The 12,007-nt window shown below is 32.7% G+C and overlaps 1 protein-coding gene across 2 annotated transcripts in view; it reads right to left on the bottom strand.

Annotated features, from left to right (window-relative positions):
- Ac3 (Adenylate cyclase 3) overlaps positions 1 to 12,007 on the bottom strand; it is a 109,355-nt gene that overhangs the window by 32,626 nt on the left and 64,722 nt on the right. The window lies entirely within an intron of this gene.

Below are 12,007 nucleotides of genomic sequence, written 5' to 3'. Positions count from 1 at the left end.
ATCTGCGTGTCTAATAGGTCTATTATTGTATTCAATTTGGAGTCGTTTATGGCTATCTCTTAAAGCACTCGTGGTTTAATAGATCTCTAAGAAATTTTTTATCAATATTTCAGTGTATTATTGTTATTTACACCAAAAAACTTCCACTATTAATGTTCAAACTCTACTTTTTAACATATGTTGCAGATGTAGTTGCATCTGTTACCTTGAATTACCAATTAATACAAAATTCCCTAGAATTTGAAAATTAAATTTTTTTATTTAAAAATTAAAACAAGGGTGCAAATCCTAAAAAATAACATAAAAAGACTCGTTTCATAAGGGCATTGGAGCACTCGTCCCATACAAAACTCCCCTACGGGTCGTTTTCTACACTTGGGACTCGTGCGCCAAATCAACCCTTATAAAACTCGTTCTTTAATATACTACTAATAAATCCACAACTTAAAGGACTTGAGCGCCTTCATGTTGATTAGAGAATTTCATTAACATTATGTTAGGTTATGATTTAATGGAACTGGAGACAATAAAGAGACTTTCAAGAAAACAAGAAATGTATGCATATTTTATTTGATTTCCATTAAGAGAATAAAATAAGACATTTGGTTAATATAAAAAGATATTATCACAGTGCTGCTGATGTATAATGGGAGTTCTCTGGCTGGCGTTTTATCGGGCCATTTCTTTTTTACGATACTATTTAATGTGGAACTTTTGCATTTATACACTCTTTTACAACTTGGACCTTACAATTTTTCATACATGGAATTATAGCTTCAACAAAAACTTTAGCAATCTTTCTTGAGTTGGGGAGTTTGAAAGATTATTTCTTTTGCAAAGCAAAATCTCGAACTAGATAGCAACGGCGAAATAAAAAAGGAAATATGTTGCCAATGTGAAAGTAAAATGAACAGAAACATAAATACAGACTGATTCACATAACTTTCCGACCCTAACGAAATTTAAATGCAACCAGTAATACGTTATTCAGTGATAACTTGATACCTTTATTTACTATGAAATCTGAACACTCCTGACACTATTGACAATCACTTGACAGTTCATTTTTGTATAATTCTGAAATAATTTTTGTTACTTAAAATGTGCTCCAATGACGAAAGGACCGATATGATATTGATATATGATGAATCAGTTTCTTAAATAAACCAAAATATTGTCGATTACTGCCATATAAAACTTTAAAATAATTCATGTTTTTGAATCAAGTTATGGATGAAAAATGTATTGCTGGTTGTATTTAAATTTCGTTAAGGTTGGAAGTTATGTGAATCAGTTTATAAATGCAAGGGGACGATGAAACTAATTTTTAAGTCTTTCTGTAAATACGTATTTCATGTTCAATTTTACATTGCTAAAAAAAAGGATGAAGAGGGTAAATAGAAAAAGAAAAAATGTATCTAGGTCATAGCTATTAGACAATCACTTCTTTGAGAAAAATATGGACGAGACAACCAGTGCCAGCAGTACATGAAAGAAAACTACCAAATAACACTTATTAATTTTCTTGTATTTCCTAAAACTGGAAATATACAATTACTTTAAAATAAAATTATATTTTTTATATAGGGTGTCCCAGAACTGGCTCCCCAGAGAAAAAAGGGAGCCTTAGGGCGAATATATTAACGTGTATTTTGAAGGAAAAAAGTCCTATCTCATTTGATAACCGAGAAAAGACATTCTGAAGTTGACCAATCAGAGTTGAGCACCATTAAGGTGGAATAATCGCAATTTTGCGTTGCCTAGGTTTCCTTTTTATCCGTAAACCCCTATAATTCTGTCCATTAGATTTGGTCCACTACATTTATTAGAATCATGGCCTCCTAGATCGAAAGAGACAAAGTCTCTTATAAGGCCAGTCGCATCGTAGAAATGTCTGTTTTTAAATGTCTTTCATTGACATCCCTTATAGTAGCTCCCTCTATTTTTCAGTCATGTACATTACGATAGGCGGCTAATTTTGAAAAATCAAAAATATTTGTCAATTTATTTTTACAAAATGCCATACGTAAGAAAGTGCTGCATAAAATCGTGTAATTCAAGTAATCCTGATGATAATGTTTCTTTTTATTCTATGCCTGCAGACGCAAATTTAAATTTATTGTGGAAAATTTTTTTACCAGAGAACACTGGTATGTAATATGAATTTAAAAGTGTAGAGTTTACTTCTCTATTTCGTAGACATGGACCAGATAACGGACTCTGCAGTTATAGGTATGTAGTCAACATTTTACTGCAAATAGTTTTGTACCAAAAATAAAACAGCGTAAACTAGGCAAGGGAGCAATTCCTTCCTTATTTAATGTTTGTTAAAAGTGAATTTTCAAAAATTAGTTTAGTAATATTTTTGTAGTTTTCAGACCAAGATCCAAATTTTCATACTGGTTCAGATCTTCTAAATTTAATCAATCCACAAAAATTTTTAGATAAGAATATACAAAGCAATATTACGTCAGCAAAAATAAAAGATTTGCTTTATACAAAGCAATCTTTGGAACAAAAATTAAAACGTATACGAAATCATAATCATAATCTAAAAATTGAATTAGATTTGGAGAAAGAAAAAAATATTAGTAATTCCGAGTATCGAAGCTTACACCAGATTAAAAAAGATGCGTCTAACAGCTTTCCTATGTGGCTATTTAATTTTGAAATTGAAAGAAGGTGTAAATTGTGATATATGTTTGTCGACTTTATGTGATGCGTCACCTAACAAGAAAAGTCCCTTGTTAGAATTAATTTGCAATCAAGATAGAAGAAATTTAAATTATCCAAACGAACGATTTATAAAATTAGTAGAAATTTTGGTCCAAATTATACAGGAAATCTTGCCATATCTTCCACATAAAAAAGTCGATTATATTTTCAACAAAATTTTAATTTCATACCTTTATATCAACCCCATTTTTCGATGTAAAATTCATAATTACACTGTTTGCAGTATAATAATAGGTAAATTAGTATCTCCGGTACTAAGTAATTATTGTAATTCGAAGACACAATTTTTTAAAAAGACAAACATTCTTACCAAAAAAAGAAAACTTATGAAATTAAATTAATTAAGAAAATAATTTAGAATTACATAATCATGATTATCGTTACGTTATTATTGTTCAATAAATAATTTTTGATAACTGGCTTATCTATTGTAATTAAAAAAAAAATATATGATGATTTTATCGTTCACATATCAGAATCTCAAAATTTATAGATTCTTACACATCTAACCTTACGCTGCCAATTATTTGAGGTTATATTATTGAAGATAGGCAACCCTCCAGACCCCTTATAGTGCTGCCCTCTTAAAAACACGAAAAAGGCCTGAAACTAGCTAATGCGACTGGCCTTATAAGAGACTTTGTCTCTTTCGATCAAGGAGGCCATGATTAGAATGATTGTTTACGTCAGTTTGACATTTGTCATACAATTTCGCTGCGATATTTAATTCAAGTGTATCATTTAACATGTCTGAGTACGTAGGTATGATTCTTACTTTTGCACGATGTGGGAACAATGCATGTGAAGCAATAAGGTTGTACCGTGAACAATTTCCGCAACGACAAAATCATCCGGATCATAAAACAATCCTGAAATTAATCGCTCGGAGTCGAGAAACGGGTCAGATGCAGCCAGTTCGAAGAGAAGTTGGGGGTGCTCCAAGAAATGTAAGGACTGTCGAACACGAGGAAGCCGTATTGAATGTCTTTGAGGAAGACGGCACCCGGAGTATTCGAACAGTTTCTTGCGAAATGAGTTTATCCAAGAGTTCGGTGCAGAGAGTTCTAGTTGATAATAGGAGACATCCGTACCACTATACACGAGTACAACATCTTCTGCCCGAGGATTATCCAATTAGGCGAGAATTTCGTCTATGGTTAATAAACCAAAGCGATGCTCCACACTTGTCACGGATACTGTTTTCTGATGAGTTACTATTTTGCCGGTAAGGTTGTTCCAATTATCACAATCTTCATATCTGGGCAGAGGAAAATCCAAGAGAATTATTTCCCTGAGGTTTTCAATATAGGTTTTCTGTTAATTTGTGGACTGGGCTATTGGGCGATCGTTTGGCAAGTATAATTGTGGTGGATCCTTCCATTTGTTAAAATTCCGAATCTCCCGCTCTAGATTGGATCGTTTGAATTCCTCCCAAGATTAACGGGGGCAAGATATGCTCAGTTCATTGGCACGGAGCTACCTGATTTACTTGAAATTGTACCTCTTGTTTATCGCATAAATGACTGGTTCCAAGATGATGGTGCTCCACTACTTTTTGGGAGAAACGTTCAGGAAATTTTGGATAACCAATATACACAGCGCTGGATCGGTCGAGGAGGACCGCATTATTGGCCTGCCAGGTCTCCAGATCTGAATCTAAATCATTTAAAATCTATCATTTATCGGCGGCCCATAAATTCAGAGGCTGATCTGAGAGTTCGAATTCAGGAGGCTTTTGTTTCAGTTACTGAAGAAATGATAACTAACGCTACTACAAGAAGTTTGTTACGTAGAGCACAATTGTGCATACAAATGAATGGTGGCCATTTCGAACATCTGCTTTAACATTATCACCTATTTAAATAAATGGTTCTTTTTAGAATCGCCATTTTTATTGTTTTATTTCGAAGTTATTATCTTTTACAATTGTCAAGTCTTGACGTTGATGACAGATAAACGTCAACGAATTTTTATATCGGAAAACGTCAAAATTCCAGTTGCCCAAACATTTTATTGATTTGTGCGATATCAGAGATTTTTTGTTGTTGTTTAGCAACCGATCGGATTTTTTAGTAGTACCTGAGGACGAGCTTCCGGGATTGGTGAAATTAAAAACTTTATAACTCGGTAATTTGAGCTAGCAGAAAATTTATTTTAGTCAATTTAGAGTCTCTTTTGTTGTCGACACATGCCTGTTTTCTCTGGGGAGCCAGTTCTGGGACACCCTGTATTTTATTAGTACTAGTTTCCTAAATATTAGAAAAAATATCTCCATTAATTTAACAATTTAAGTGGGGTAATTCCGATCAGTGACTAATCACAATCACTTCCTGGTTCACTTTTCTTGATGTCCTTTATGTTTGATCGCACGTTTCGTCCTTGAATTCCAGGCTGCTTTGGCTGGCCTGGGCCTTTGTTTTCGTTTTTAACTTCTTTTATCAAATTTCCACCAGAAGTTTTCTTTGAAGTGGAAATTATAATTTAAGATTATACTTGATTTTTTATTTTATTTTGGGACTCGACATATTGTTTTCTTCTGCACATTAAACAAACAACAAAAAAGCGTAAATGTTGTGTGAAATTAGACGAGAGTGTATATCAGAGACAATACAAGAAGACGAAAGGAGCAGAAAGTTATTGAGGGTCAACAACGCCACAAGACTTTAGATCATATCGTTAGGATTTTTATATACCTCATCATTCAACCCTGTAATGGTACAGTGAAAAATTCTTATTCCCTGAACACGTCAGCGCTCATGTAGTATCTTCCTGTTTTTCTAAATCCACTCACCATCATGTCAAAAGTTGCCACCCTTACGAAAATAGTCTTAAATAACCCTGGAATTTCATCAAGGGATATTCTTTCGCCTGTTTTGTAAAATGTATTGGTTGCTACACAAAACAATGTTAAATGTGTTTGTCAGACGACGCCAGTGTCTCAGGTTCTTTCACAACTGCAGTGATCGAAATTACCCCAGTTTCCTCTACAACGGCGTTACCCATCGTCTTTGAAGTATCTTTAAAACATTTGTTACATACTGGTAAATTACTAATATTGCAACATATTGGCATCCTTTGAGGACTGTCTGTTCTTATGCAAATCTAAATTCAAATATTGATTATACATCTCGCAGGATATTTGGGTATTTATAGAATCCGTTGGTTGCTATTATTGGCAAAAATGTCTCCATAAGTTTGTGGTATTTGCAATCTTATGAAATATTGATAAAACACCTGAAGGCCGTTTGTCATTGGTTTCGCTTAAAATAAATCAACTCGGTCACAAAATGAGATTTCGTAAACACCTGGTTCGCTGTTAAATTCGATTTAGAAATGCTTAAAACAAAAATTATAATCGCATGCGACGAGATTTTATGAAAATACCTTCAACAATATCAACAAACTTAGTCCAGGAGGAAGCATTTGCTCCTTTATTTTTAGTTTAAATACTGTTTTAGAATTAATGAAGAAATGCTTGGGAAATTTACATTTAATGAACTTTTTTATCAAACAAATGGAGCATAATTTGTTCGAAAACGTGTTCTGGCTATTAAGAAAGTTTGAGTTCGGCTGCAGACTACTATGAAATATGTTCATTGTACTAATTACCAAAATTAAATTTGGAAGTTTTGATCAAACTTGATATACCACAAGTGATAAAGAATGTAAATTATTGTAACTACTCGGGTCTTGTTCAGGTGAGAATACCGTACTAAAACTGAACTGAAAATTTTCCATTTAAATATATAGGAAACTAATCGATAAGTACACTTAATACAATTATTTGAACTGATTAAAATTATTTGAGTTGGCCACCAAGTTTGTTATTAGACATTATCTGAGTTACGAACCAATTTTTCATCTTTCAGAGAAAGAAAATGCGAGGGCCAAAAAGGTTCCGAATTAACTGACAGTTCAAGCAAATTCTTCCAAAACTTTGTCTTCGTTTTGAATTAAAAGTTCTCGAATGTAACAACTGCCTGATAAATCATTTTGCTCAGGTAGGTCGTTAATAATTCTGCTTATTGAAGTATTATATGTATGGGTATTTTCATATTTGTGGCGGAAACAAAAGACCGAGAAATGTCACAAAATTGTATTGTCAGTGTCAAATTTCTCATAAACGCCGTAAAAAGGAATGTTTAGGTAAATTTAAATTTTCGCTAAATAGATTAAAAAAATAAAAACCCGTTGTTTAATTTTTGTCAATGGTTCAAAAGGAAAAGTTAGTCTCATATAATCAAACGTATTACAAATAATTTCTCTAGTTTGACCATGAATAACTTTCTTACTCCCAATCTGTTGCATTTCTGTCGAAAGCACGAACGTCTGAGAAATTTGACACTGACAATACAATTTTGTGACATTTCTCACTCTTTTGTTTCCGCCATCAAATATGAAAATATCAATAGAAGTTGAAGCGTAGTAGCTTCAAGGGTATTTATGTGGAACACAATCCTCATAAATGATAAATTTTGTTGAGGGCACTTGATCTCTTCTAAATTCCGATGGAAGGGAGGAACAATAGAAGATGCTGTGATACATAATTAAGTAGAATAATGTTTTTAGCTAACCACCATGCCATTAGTATAATTTAATTGCTGTCAATTAATTAAAATTAAAGGTTGGCGGCGTAAGCAGAGATGCCACACAAATTGCCCAACTGGTAAACGACAGATCCAAAAAGTAAACAACAAAACGCAAATTTTACTTTACAGATTCCAATTTTTTTTAATTTTATTTCTGCATAAGGTAAAATGCATTGACGTTATTTTGGCATAATGAAAGACCATGGAAATTTTGCATTTAATTTGGTAGTAAAGCTGTCTGTTGAATTAAGATATGTTTTTTCAGGTTATAAATAGCGCCGATTTCTAGTGCATTGCTGTCAGTTTTGCTAATTTTCAATAAAAGAATTCATCAACATGTTATGTTCATTTTGATAGCTCCGCATATCAGGCACTTTAGTGACGGAAGTCAAAAAGTGTGTCCAACGTTAAAAAAATAAATTATGGCCTCCCATTATGCGAAAACAACGTGAACGGTGTTTACATAACAAGATCGTCATAATTGCACATGACAAATGCATTGTGACAAAATACATTTTTTCACAATGTTGTAGAATGTTTATTGATTGATGAAGACAACGAATTCCTGAACATGGGTGTAGATGTAACTGACCTTGCTCTTGACAGTTGATTCTTTGACAGCAAACCTAGAAACTTTCTCGTAAGTTTGAAATGGTATAAATTTAGCTTCAAATGTCCAATCTGTGTCTATTTATTAAAGGTGGGTAGCCAAACTGACCTTTCTTTGTCTCACGAAGAGGCAAACGGTATTGACCCACTAGGTCACTTGATTAATTGGAGCTCGATGAAGTAAATTACTTTACCCTTCATATTATATAAATGATCTTTGATTGCGGATTCCGGAAGCTTAGGATGAAATACCACAAAGTGACAGTGCAGAGAAAACACAAGATGTCTGTAAAATATTTGCATCAATAACTAAACTATGTGTGTTCATTTGTCGTGTATAGAGATAAAGAGACAAAACATTTTTTAAAACGACAGAAAAAGTTAAATCTAGAATTCTAAATTTAAATCAATCGATTAGAATCTGTGTGATTTTGCATAAATAAACGAGTCCTTTGTTCCATAAATGTATATTGTTATGTATGATGATATGAAATTTATTCACGTTGTGGTGGCAAGCAGTGCGTATAATATTCAAACTTGTAAACCGAGAACGGGGAGAAAATTACAAAATACAAATTCTGCTCTTGTCATTTGGTTCGTCTCTTGTTATAATATTTATTCACCGCCCTGTTATAAAGCAACGCAATTATAGGGAACACCTCTATCCACAGGACACAGTAAGTTATCTAATTTGATGAACACAGGATAGTCATGCACGACCGCTGCCAAAATTAGAGGATTATAATATTCTGTTCAGACACAACAACATTAAACAAAAATAGGGGAAAAAGCGTTATGTTGTTTCTAAATACAATTACAACGCAAACAATATTGTTTTTGTTGTACGAGCGAATCTGCAGGATTTGGTCCAGGTATGAGACAGCGGAGAGAAAACAAGCAATATTGATTTAAAATAAGTAGAAACAGCAACGCTTCTCGAATATTGAAAATAGAACATTGTGTTTACACATTTGCGTCTTTATGCACGAACTTGTCCAGAATATTGATGGCGTGTTTTTGTTGCAGTGTATAATGAAGGAATACGAGATTTTCCCAAGAAAAGGTTGATAAATCGATTCACACAGACTTAATTATAAAACATAAATTAGTAGTTAGCATAATATCAATAGAATGAGTGTTATAATACTTTATAATTTTTATAATATGGCGTATTAGCAGTAATATCATTATTCGATAAATGAAATTAAGCAGTCCCAAGCGCGATAAGTATTTGGATGGGTGATTGACGGAGAGCCAGGTTCCGTTACAACCTCAATCTTTTTTTACAACTTAATTACTTAATTATAATAAACACATAACTGTTATAATACTGTAACAAAATACTGGAAATGCTACAATATTAAGAAGGGTAAAAATCAATTGTGTATTATTTACAAATAGATATCATAATAATCACTATATGTGTATTTTTAATTATAAAATTAAGAGCAATGATTAAATTAAATAAAATTAAAGAAATATAGCATTTGTAACGAAACCTATTAAATTAACTTTCTTACATTCTCCATGAAACTTTATCTTTAGCACCGCAGTTTGGAAAGTACGTAACTTTATACGGAGTCGCCATTGTGTACGGAACTGAAACTCCTCCTTTGAAACTTTTTTTGTACATCGAATTTTTGATTAAATCCACAGAAATAACTACATCATTTTAAATTGTTTTCTTTTCAATAATAGTTATTTACATAATTAGTGGGATAAAAGCAATATTACAGGACTCGAGTGTGAAGATTGCAGATGACGAGGGCGTTAGCCCGAGTTCATCTGTAACACACGAGTTTCCTGTAATATGCTTTAGCCCACGTGTTATGTACAACATTTTATCTACGGCTGCGAATTATGAATTTAAAAAATCAATTTTTGTCAAAAACGTCAAATTTGACACTTACAAAAATATATTTTGATAATTATTAAATGTCAGTTTCAATCGTTTCAATTCAAAATCAAAGCAACAGGATCGAAACAATTTGCTCAATACCAGGACAACCAACTAATTCTGTTTGTAATCAACGCGTTGTTTTGAATTTTTCATAATTGAGAGCCGGGTCGTTTACGTCTTATCGCGGCTCTCGGAAGTGAAGTGACTTCGAAAAATGTACATTGGGGTTACCCCGACGTCAAGTGAGAAAAGTACCAGAACCTGGAACGGAAACGTGTGTGATCCTGTTTCGAGGACGACCTGGAGTGCAAGAGACGAGCGTCTTTGGAGGTGTCACTGCAGTTTGCGTCGTTTTTCCAGTATGGCGTGTATTACAAAGTGGTCTCTTGTGCGAGCAACCCAAAAGAGAATTAAAAGTGGAAGTGAGACTTTTTGTGCCAAGCCCAGAGATTGAATACCGAAACGAAGTCGATGCCAGCAACTGGGCGAACAGAATGCAAGAACTGTGTTATGTATTTACAATAAGTATATACCTAGCTTTTCTTTTGTATTGTTGTCTTTCAATAAATTTTGTCTGTTTGCTTCTAAATAAAAATGCGTTACGTAATGAAACCAGTGCGGTAATGAACTACATTACGCAACTCAAATGACTATAAATGAATGTGGTTATAAGGTCTTATCCAAGGAGCCGTAGATAAAATATTTTAAATTTCATCAAAAAAAAAGTAAGCATAAACTGTCAGAAAATAACTCGCATTTTGGTAAGCAAAAAAATATTTTGCATACAAGGAATCTTAAAGGGTAGCCTTCCTTTGCTGTTAGTTTCCATCAAGCGACTTAAAACATTAGTTGAACATTGTGCTCTTAGCTACAACATGTATTGTGTGGGCGCTTTGTACCAGTATTCTAACAGTTATGTTACGTCCAAAGAGAGCAAAATTTAACAGGAATTTCACCAAATATTATGAGATGCACACTGAGGAATTACAAGAAAAAAACGTATCTCAAATTAATATCTTATTATATTTCAAGTTATGTTTGCAATCATTTTTGAATGTGAAATATGTAGTTTAATTAATCTTTTTCATATATGTACTTTAATTGGCAGTGGGTTATCATGATATAGTTTCCCATAAATAACAGAAGTTTGATTCTAGTTTTGTTTGTGATTTGCAAAATATTTAGTATTCTATTTTTTATTTTTTAAAAATTAGGTAAAACTAAAGCCGATCGTTTGAGAAGATCTAAGGTGATAAATAAATTTCAAAATTTTTGTAGATTCTGAAATTGTTTATTAAATGTATATATTATTTGATTATTTACTTCGTACAAACACTTTCAAAAATAATCAAAATCCAACGGGTGAGCTAGAAGTATACAGGGTGTATCTGAAATACGTGTGTTAATTTTTAACCAGTGGAAGAACTCGCCAATTTATAAGATCTATAACATTTTGCAAAATTGGCAAAAGATTTCCAAGATTTTTAGCTCCTCAATTTTTTTTGTGTGATATTTTTTTTATAACATTGTAACTTTATTGACAAGGCTCCGTTTTTATCACAATAGAAAATTTTCACCCTTACCCATACGAGGGTATACATTTCGATGGCTAATTTATTCGTAACAAATTCAAAAAGAATAAACGTATCGTTTAACAAGCGCTGCTCCGTATTAAAATTAACACATGTATTTTAGATCCACCCTGTATATTTTTTTTTGGACCAAGAATAATAGTACATTATTTAACGAGCATATAATAATGGCACCGATGAAGTTTATGGCACGAGTCGTAGACGAATTCTGTAACCATCCGAATGAGTAGTAGCCATTACACACAAGTAGAACACGATATTTTTCCTACGGTGTTCAAGATCCATCATTTTCACTATAAGAATGTATTTCTTAGTTCTGTATGGCGTACTATGCCAGCGAATAAATTTCTGACATCAATTTCATGTCATTGTCATTAGTTGCAAAACACTCTTTACATATTAATAACCCTATTTTTCACAGTTACATTGAAGTATTGAGAAAATAATTCAAATATGCCAGAAATTATGACAATAAAGCCTAGACTACATTTCATTTTTCAAAATGACAGTAAATTTGATATACATACTCGAAAATTGTGACATTTCAATGAATATTACTTTGTCTCATAGCAACTTTATAG

This window comes from Tenebrio molitor, chromosome 5 (genome assembly GCF_963966145.1).
Source record: "Tenebrio molitor chromosome 5, icTenMoli1.1, whole genome shotgun sequence".
NCBI lineage: Eukaryota > Metazoa > Arthropoda > Insecta > Coleoptera > Tenebrionidae > Tenebrio > Tenebrio molitor.
Note: the sequence above shows the minus strand (reverse complement) of the source record. Positions and strands in the feature narration are given on the sequence as shown.